Raw genomic sequence first — 8112 nt, 5'->3', positions numbered from 1 at the left:
ATGAATTATATGTTACCTAAAGATGATGATGTCCAACAGTATCGACTTCCATTAGCTTGATTTGCACCTATCAAAAAATCATAATACACTTGAAACCAAAGGTATTGTAGGACCTGTAGGTAATACTTCCAATACCTCTGTTCATGGAGTACTTACACCTAATGGACAGTGAAGATTGTATCCAAAGCTGAGAGGTCCCAGTTTCGAGAAGGCCACTACCATTCATTGACCAAGGCTTGGCACAGATCCATGGTTCCAGGATATTTTTTCCATCTGGATACTGGTGTGTAGGGTTTACCCTTGGCCCCAACCCCATTGACTCCATGTTGCCCTTTACTTTTAAATCAACAAAGCTGTGCTGGACAAACATGTCCTTTGCTCTCATCAGTAATTGAAGTGAAGTTAACATCTTCCTAATAAGGCAATGCCAGACACTGAAAACATTATTTTATTGAAGAGTGAGGAGTTAAATTACCATTTTCAGGAAATCAAATATGTATTGACTCTGGAATGCTAGAGCCAAAGTTTCTCTGTAAAATGCACAAGGGTGCAGAATGAAAGAAAACTGCTTAGGACATGAAGTTACCACAAAATGTCTTAATTTAGACTGAAGCACTACAGAAATGGAAAGATCCTACCAATCGTAAAGAATGAAGAGATTTGTTGGGCATGAGCAATTACAGTAGACAATGTATACCAGACTCTGCTAAAATTATGCAACCACTTACTGAACTTTAAAAAAGAAATGGAATAGCTTGGCAATGGGGGTGGGAGGATGAACATATAAATTCCATACAAATTGGTCACTGGCAGGAAGCAGCCATTCAACTAAAAGAAAGAAAAGCATGCATGACACAAGCTCCATATTTTGCTTACTCAATCAAAGGTTCGGAATTTTCCTAGTTTTCTAAGCCATCTATGACTGCAGTCTTATATCAGGAAAAGGAAGAAAAGAAATTGTGTTACTCCTGCTATATTGGATAAACAGTGTGTAATCTGAACAGAAGTTAACAGTTAGTGATGCCCGAAAAGACAGGAGTTCACAGGGCAACCATAGATCAGATGCAGCAAGTAGTGGCAGTAGTCCAAGTCTTAACCCAGGAGGTTCAAAATTTGAAATTAAAAAATGTTTCTTTGCAACAACAATTGGCCTGTCCTTCTGCACCTCTCAAAATACCGCCAGGGCCTCTGTCGGTGGTAAATATGATGGTAATCCCCACAAACTCAAGAGATTTTGGAGGCTTGCACAGTACAGTTTACTTTTTAAAGCTGCCAATTTTCATACAGAAAGGGACATGGTAGGACATATGATTTGCAACCCTTCCTTCCTGCCTGCTTTTCTGCTTCACATACCCTCTCTACCAGTCACCCTTTCCTCCTGCCTGTTTTTCTGCTCCTCATAGCCTCTCCTCCAGTCACCCTTCCTTCCTGGCTGCTTTTCAGCTCATCTTACCCTATCCCACAGTCACCCTTTCTTCCTGCCTGCTTTTCTGCTCCTCTTACTCTCTCTTCCAGTCAATCTTCCTTCCTGCCTGTTTTTTCTGCTCCTCATAGCCTCTCTTCCAGTCACCCTCCCTTCCTGCCTGCATTTCTGCTCCTCATAGCCTCTCCTCCAGTCACCCTTCCTTCCTGCCTGCTTTTCTGCTTCACATACCCTCTCCACCAGTCACCCTTTCTTCCTGCCTGTTGTTCTGCTCCTCATAGCCTCTCTTCAAGTCACCCTTCCTTCCTGCCTGCTTTTCTGCTCCTCTTACCCTCTCTTCCAGTCACCCTTCCTTCCTGCCGGTTTTCCTGCTCCGCATAGCCTCTCTTCCAGAAACCCTTCCTTCCTGTCTGTTTTTCTGCTCCTCTTACCATCTTTTCTAGTCACCCTTCCTGCCTGCTTCTCTGCTCCTCTTACCCTCTCTTCCAGTCACCCTTCCTTCCTACCTGCTTTTCTGCTTATCATGCCCTCTCCACCACTCACCCTTCCTCCCTGCCTGCTTTTCAGCTCATCTTACCCTATCCCCCAGTCACCCTTTCTTCCTGCCTGCTTTTCTGCTCCTCATAGCCTCTCTTCCAGTCACCCTTCCTTCCTGGCTGCTTTTCAGCTCTTCTTAGCCTCTCTTCCAGTCACCTTTCCTTCCTGGCTGCTTTTCTGCTCCTCATAGCCTCTCCTCCAGTCACCCTTCCTTCCTGCCTGCTTTTCTGCTTCACATACCCTATCTACCAGTCACCCTTTCTTCCTGCCTGTTTTTCTGCTCCTCATGGCCTCTCTTCCAGTCCCCCTTCCTTCCTAGCTGCTTTTCAGCTCATCTTACCCTATCCCACAGTCACCCTTTCTTCCTGCCTGTTTGTCCGCTCCTCATACCCTCTCTTCCAGTCACCCTTCATTCCTGCCTGTTTTCCTGCTCCTCATAGCCTCTCCTCCAGCTCTGGCTTGGGCTACCCCGTTAGTTACCACAGATAACCCAATTTTAGATTCTTATCCAGCCTTCACAAACCGTCTCAAGGCAATGTTTGGAAGACACGAAATTGCTGTATCATCGCAGGAACACCTCCTGGATTTCATACAAGGGTTGCAAGACATTCTTACCTATATCATTAGGTTTAAGCAAATGGCCGCCGACACAGCATGGCCAGCCAATGCTTTAGTTATGCTGTTTTGAAGAGGACTATAGGAAGAATTGAAGGATGACACTTCTAGGGTTCCTCATTCTACAAACCTGGCAGAGATGATTACGCTTACCATGCAATTGGATCACTGATCACACGAGCACCAATTAGAAAAGAAACGTGGTAGATCTAATATACCACCAACCAACCCATCCCGCCCAACTTCCAGATCTGTTGAACCTGAGGAACAGATGCAGTTGGATGTCACTCTGGTCCTCTTTCATCTGAAGAAAGGAACTGTAGGAGATCTATGGGTCTGTGTATGTACTATAGATCTAAAGATCATCTAGTGAAGGGATGCCCTATAGCTCCACCCCAAAGACAGGGAAATGCTTCATCCTGATCATTGGGGGAACCAAAATTAGGGAAGATGTGCCTGGTTCCCCAATACAATTTTCTATACTACCACTTGCTTCACAGGATTCCTGCTTTCTTGATTCCTCAATGGTAGTCCTCAGAGTAAAGTTCATCCTGCCTGAACTAGAGATACATAACATTGCCACCTTGATTGATTGCAGTGCAGTGGGCTCTTTGTGAACGACCAGTGGGCCAGAAAGAACGGTATACCCCATACCTCCAAAGAGGTTTCTATTCCATTCAAAGGGGTGGATAGAAGTTCATTAATTTAAGGTCCTATCATAGATTGAGCAGACCATTCCTTTGTCTATAAATATCTCCTCTCACAAAGAACTGATTCCTTTTGATATAATCAAGGCCGCTCGTTATCCTGTCATATTTGGTTTACATTGGTTAATCCCTATGTGAACTGGACTGCTGGGACCATGATTTTAGGTTCAGAACATTGTATCTCCCACTGGGCCTCATTACGACCCTGGCGGAGTGGGTTTACGCCAGCGGTATTCGCGGCGGACCCGTCCGCCCTACTACGAGTTCCCGTAGCGCCATGGAGCGTTTTCCGCCTGGTTTTTCCGGGCGGAGAAATCCATGGCGCTACGGGACCTTGTTGATAATTACGCCACCGTATTTTACGGTGGCGTAATTAACGCCTTCCCCACTCCCATTATACCCTATGGGGCAAAAATGGGAATGGGGAAGGGTAAAATGGGGAATGGGGATTTACCGCCCCGCCAACCTCGGAATGGGGCGGAAAATCCGCCAACCCCCATGGCGCTATCGGCAGCTTTCCGCCGTGCTCCATGGTGCATTTTGCACCACGATTTCCGCCAGGGTCGTAATGAGGGCCACTGTCTTTCGGCGGGGTTCAGTAGGCTTGCATACTGCAATACCTTATTTTATCTGGGGCTAATTCTGTTATCGATAATATTCTAATCCTGCCTGAGCCCTACCAGGAATATCAGGATGTTTTCACAGCACAGGAATATTCTGAGTTACCTCCTCGTCGTAGGGATGATTGTACTATCCAGCTCATATCAGACCAACTCATTCCCTTCAGAAGGACGTATATCCTCTCAGAAAAAGAGATGGCAGTCCTAAAGGAATTTTTGTATAAGAACCTTCAGAATGGTTTGATAATCGAATCTACCTCTCCACCAGGAGCTTCTTTTTTCTTTGTATCCAAGAAAAACAGAGGCACTACATACCCGCATAGATTTTTGTGGTCTAAATGAAATAATGATACATGATTGTTATCCTATGCCTTTAATCCCAGATATCCTGAAGCAGTTAAGGGTGCATCTATATATACCGTGTTAGACCTCAGGGGCGCCAATCATCTTGTCCATATCAAAGCGGGCGAGAAATGGAAAATGGCATTTCGCACTCCTTTTGGACATTATGAATACTGGGTGATGCCTTTTGGGTTATCAAATGCCCCTGCCATCCTCCAACGTTTTATGGAACACATCTTTTCCGATCTGCTGTTACAATCTGTCATTGATTACCTTAACAACATCCTCATGTTTTCACACAACTCTGCTGATCATATAATTCATGTCCAAACAGTACTGTCTAAACTATGAGAGCAACACCTGTTCTGAAAACTGGAGAAATGTCACTTTAAAAAATCAGAAGTTAAGTATCTCGGATATGTTCTTTCCATTGATGGTATCTCTATGGACCCAGGGAAAGTTCCTGCCGTTTTAGACTGCCCGCCTCCTTCCACAGTGAAAAAATGACAACGATTTTTGGGATTTGCTAATTGTTATAGGAAATTCATATCCCACTACTTGCTTTTCATTCTTGTCTTGACCGCTCTTTTGAAGAAAGAAGTTTCATTCTCCCAGACAGACAAGGCGCAACGCGCCTTCACAGAACTAAAGAGATTATTCTCCACAGCTCCCATTTTGAAAACACCCAACCCGAATAGAGGGTTTATTGTGGAAATGGATGCATCGCATTATGCTTTGGGGGCTGTATTGTTACAGACGTGTGAACAAGGAATCGAATGTCCCGTGGACTTTGTTTCTAAGACCTTAGCCCCCTCAGTGCTGAATTATACTGTTCTAGAAAAGTAACTTCTGGCAGTGAAAAGAACCTTCCAGGAATGGAGACATCTTCTTTTGGTTGACAAATTTCCTGTTGTGGTCAGGACGGACCATCAGAATTTAAAAAGCTTTTAATATGCAGAAACCAGAAACAGCCGTCAAACTAGTTGGGCACACTTCTTCTCTCCATACAACGTTAAATTTACTTTCTTTCCCGGTAAGGCTAATCTCCAGGTTGATGCCTTGTCTAGAAAAGATATTTGTTTCACTGAACATTTTCAGTCGGAACGCCTTTTCCCAAAGGCCATATTCATTCATGCAGTGTCTGATTTTCTTTGCACTATCTATATTGAGACGGAAAAGAATGATGCCCTATGTCTGTCTACTTCCACCAGCTTCAACTTTTTTCGAAGGTGGCTATTACTTTCATGGTAATCGGGTCTACCTTCCCACAGATGCACTTCAACAGGAAGCTCTTTGCATGTGCCATGACTCTGTGGCTGCTGGTCATTGGGGAATCTCCACCACTTTGGATCTAATACAGAGACATTTTTAGTGGCCTACCGTGGTCCAAGACGTGCATGATTACATCGCTGCTTGCGCTACCTGTCTACAAACTAAGGTACCTAGGAAGTCTCCTTTAGGCCATTTGGTACAGATGCCAATTCCCACCAAGCCTTTGCGGATCATTTCAACTGACTTTGTGGTGGATTTGGCTCTTTCTAAGGGTTTCACTGCCATTGTGCTAACAATTGACTATTTCACCAAGCTTGCTCACTTACACACTACGCCTAATGTGCCCTCTGCTGCTCAGATGCCCAGAATATTCATTGATACCATCTTTACATAGCATGGGCTTCCTGACACTATCGTTTCAGATCAGTGTCCACAATATACTTCCCGTTATTGGCAGCAGCTTTGTTCTATTCTTGATATCAAGAGGGCATTGAGTTCTGGTTATCATTCTCAGACCAACGGGCAGTTGGAGCAGTTGATCCAGACCCTTGAGGGGTATCTGCAGTGTTTCATATCCGCCGCTTAGGATAATTGGGTGGAGTTCTTGCCCTTAGCAGAGTTTGCCTATAATAATGCTAAACACTCGACCCTGGGCTGCAGTCCTTTTCTGTGTACTTATGCATTCCCCCCTTCTTGTTTTCCATCGATTTCTCAGTTTTCCACCAAGTTTTCTGATGTTGATGCCTTGGTGTCAGACATCCAACAAGGGCACAAGACTGCTGGTTTGGCCCTGAAGGAGGCTCAGTATCGGATCAAGCGGACAGCTGATCGCCACCAGACTCCAGCTCTTATTATCTCAGTGGGTGATATGGTGTGTCTTGCGTCTTGTTTTTTGCCCCGTCACCTGGTACCCTGTAAACTGTCTCCAAGATACTTTGGTCCTTTTAAAGTTCTGGACTGTAGGGCATCTGCTTCCTTTTTACTAGAACTTCCTCCCTCTTGGTCCAAGATCCATTCTGTTTACCATGCATCTCAGCTGAAACCAACTATGCCAGACAGTTTTCTTCGTTATTCAGCTTCCTGTCCTCCTCCGGTTGACACTGCATCTCGTCCGGGGAATGAAGTGTCGGTCAATTTTTGACACCCGTTATTACCACATCGTCTACAGTACCTGTTGGACTGGAAGGGCTACTCACCGACTCACCGGACTTGGGAATCTGCCTCTGCCGTTCACGCTCCCACATTGGTTCGCCTGTTCCATCGACTTCCTCACAGAAAGCCAGGACTTTCTCTGCTTGGGAGGGGGCATACTGTTACATCGCGGTTTAAGCAGCACTCCGTCTGTAACTGATGGAAGACGATTCATGTTACATATCTCCATTCTTCCCAGATGGCGTCCGTTGTCCCGAGTGTGAGCCTAGTTTCGAATCCAATTCTTCCTGTTCCTTTTTCCTTCGCAATCCAAAGACAGAACTGGTTATATGCAGTCTCCATAGGAAACCTGGTGCATCGCTACTCTTCACTCCTGATGTCCCGTAAGTTCACAATTCTTGCTTGCTGTCCCTACTAAAACACTTTCAGATCTTATCTGTACGTTTAATCTATTCCTTTCCATACTCAGCTACTTCCTGGCGGTGCACGTAGAAAGTATCCTCTACCCAGCGCTTTGTGTCATCATAGAAGAACGCATTGGCCAGGCATCCTGCATTGAAACCCACACTCTGCTTACCCCATGGGATGACATGGACAGCATACCATATATTCTTCCAATTGTATCCTCGACCCAGTGATTCTTTGTGAGGCGTAATCAGCTGCTGTTAATCTCCGGTTCTAGGCGTTAGGGTTTTCTTCCCCCTGAGGGTTTCCCCAGGGTTTTCTGCTTTTCCCTGTTTTATTCACTCAGGATGGGTAGGGAGCAGAGACCCTGGGGAGGCTTTTCATTATCTGCGTGCTGTGCCTGATCAAGGTTGGTGTGTCATCTTCACAGAAGTGAACATATATGGGTGCTACAGCATTTTTGTCCAATCAGCCTTGTAGAGAGGGTGATCATTTAGACGGCACATCAGTCTTTACATTATTTCCAAAGTAACAACATTAGGTGCAGAAATCTTAACAATTTTAGAATGACCTCAAGGACTTTATCAATGCAGGGCTTTCAGTAGAAGTCAAATATGGACTGAAGAAAAATAACCACATTGTTTAAGGCTTGGCAGAGTTGCACCATTGTGCACAGATGGAAGATAGAATTAGAATGTGATGATGATCTTAACGATTACCTGAAGTCACACCACAATTTATTTGATGAGGAAAGGTGAACACATTTGCCAGTCATATATGTTGATTGACATGCCTTTCATGTAAATCAGGGATCAGGAAAATAATGTGTTTCTGGAATAGGAAATGTCTGGGTTAATAATGACCAGATTCAATCTGCTGGATGTCAAATTGGCCCTAGGAGTAGTCAGGTGGCTGAACTGATTTCTAAACAAAGGTATACGCACAACAGCATGGAATTGAATAAAAGGGGATTACATGTATGTATCAGATGACATCTATCTTGAGTTCAAATCACTAACTATGGTATAATCCACGGTTA

Source organism: Ambystoma mexicanum, chromosome 1p (genome assembly GCF_040938575.1).
Source record: "Ambystoma mexicanum isolate Mex_15411 chromosome 1p, UKY_AmexF1_1, whole genome shotgun sequence".
NCBI classification, from domain to species: Eukaryota; Metazoa; Chordata; class Amphibia; order Caudata; family Ambystomatidae; genus Ambystoma; species Ambystoma mexicanum.
The sequence above is the reverse complement of the archived record's forward strand: the minus strand, read 5'-3'. Positions refer to the sequence as shown.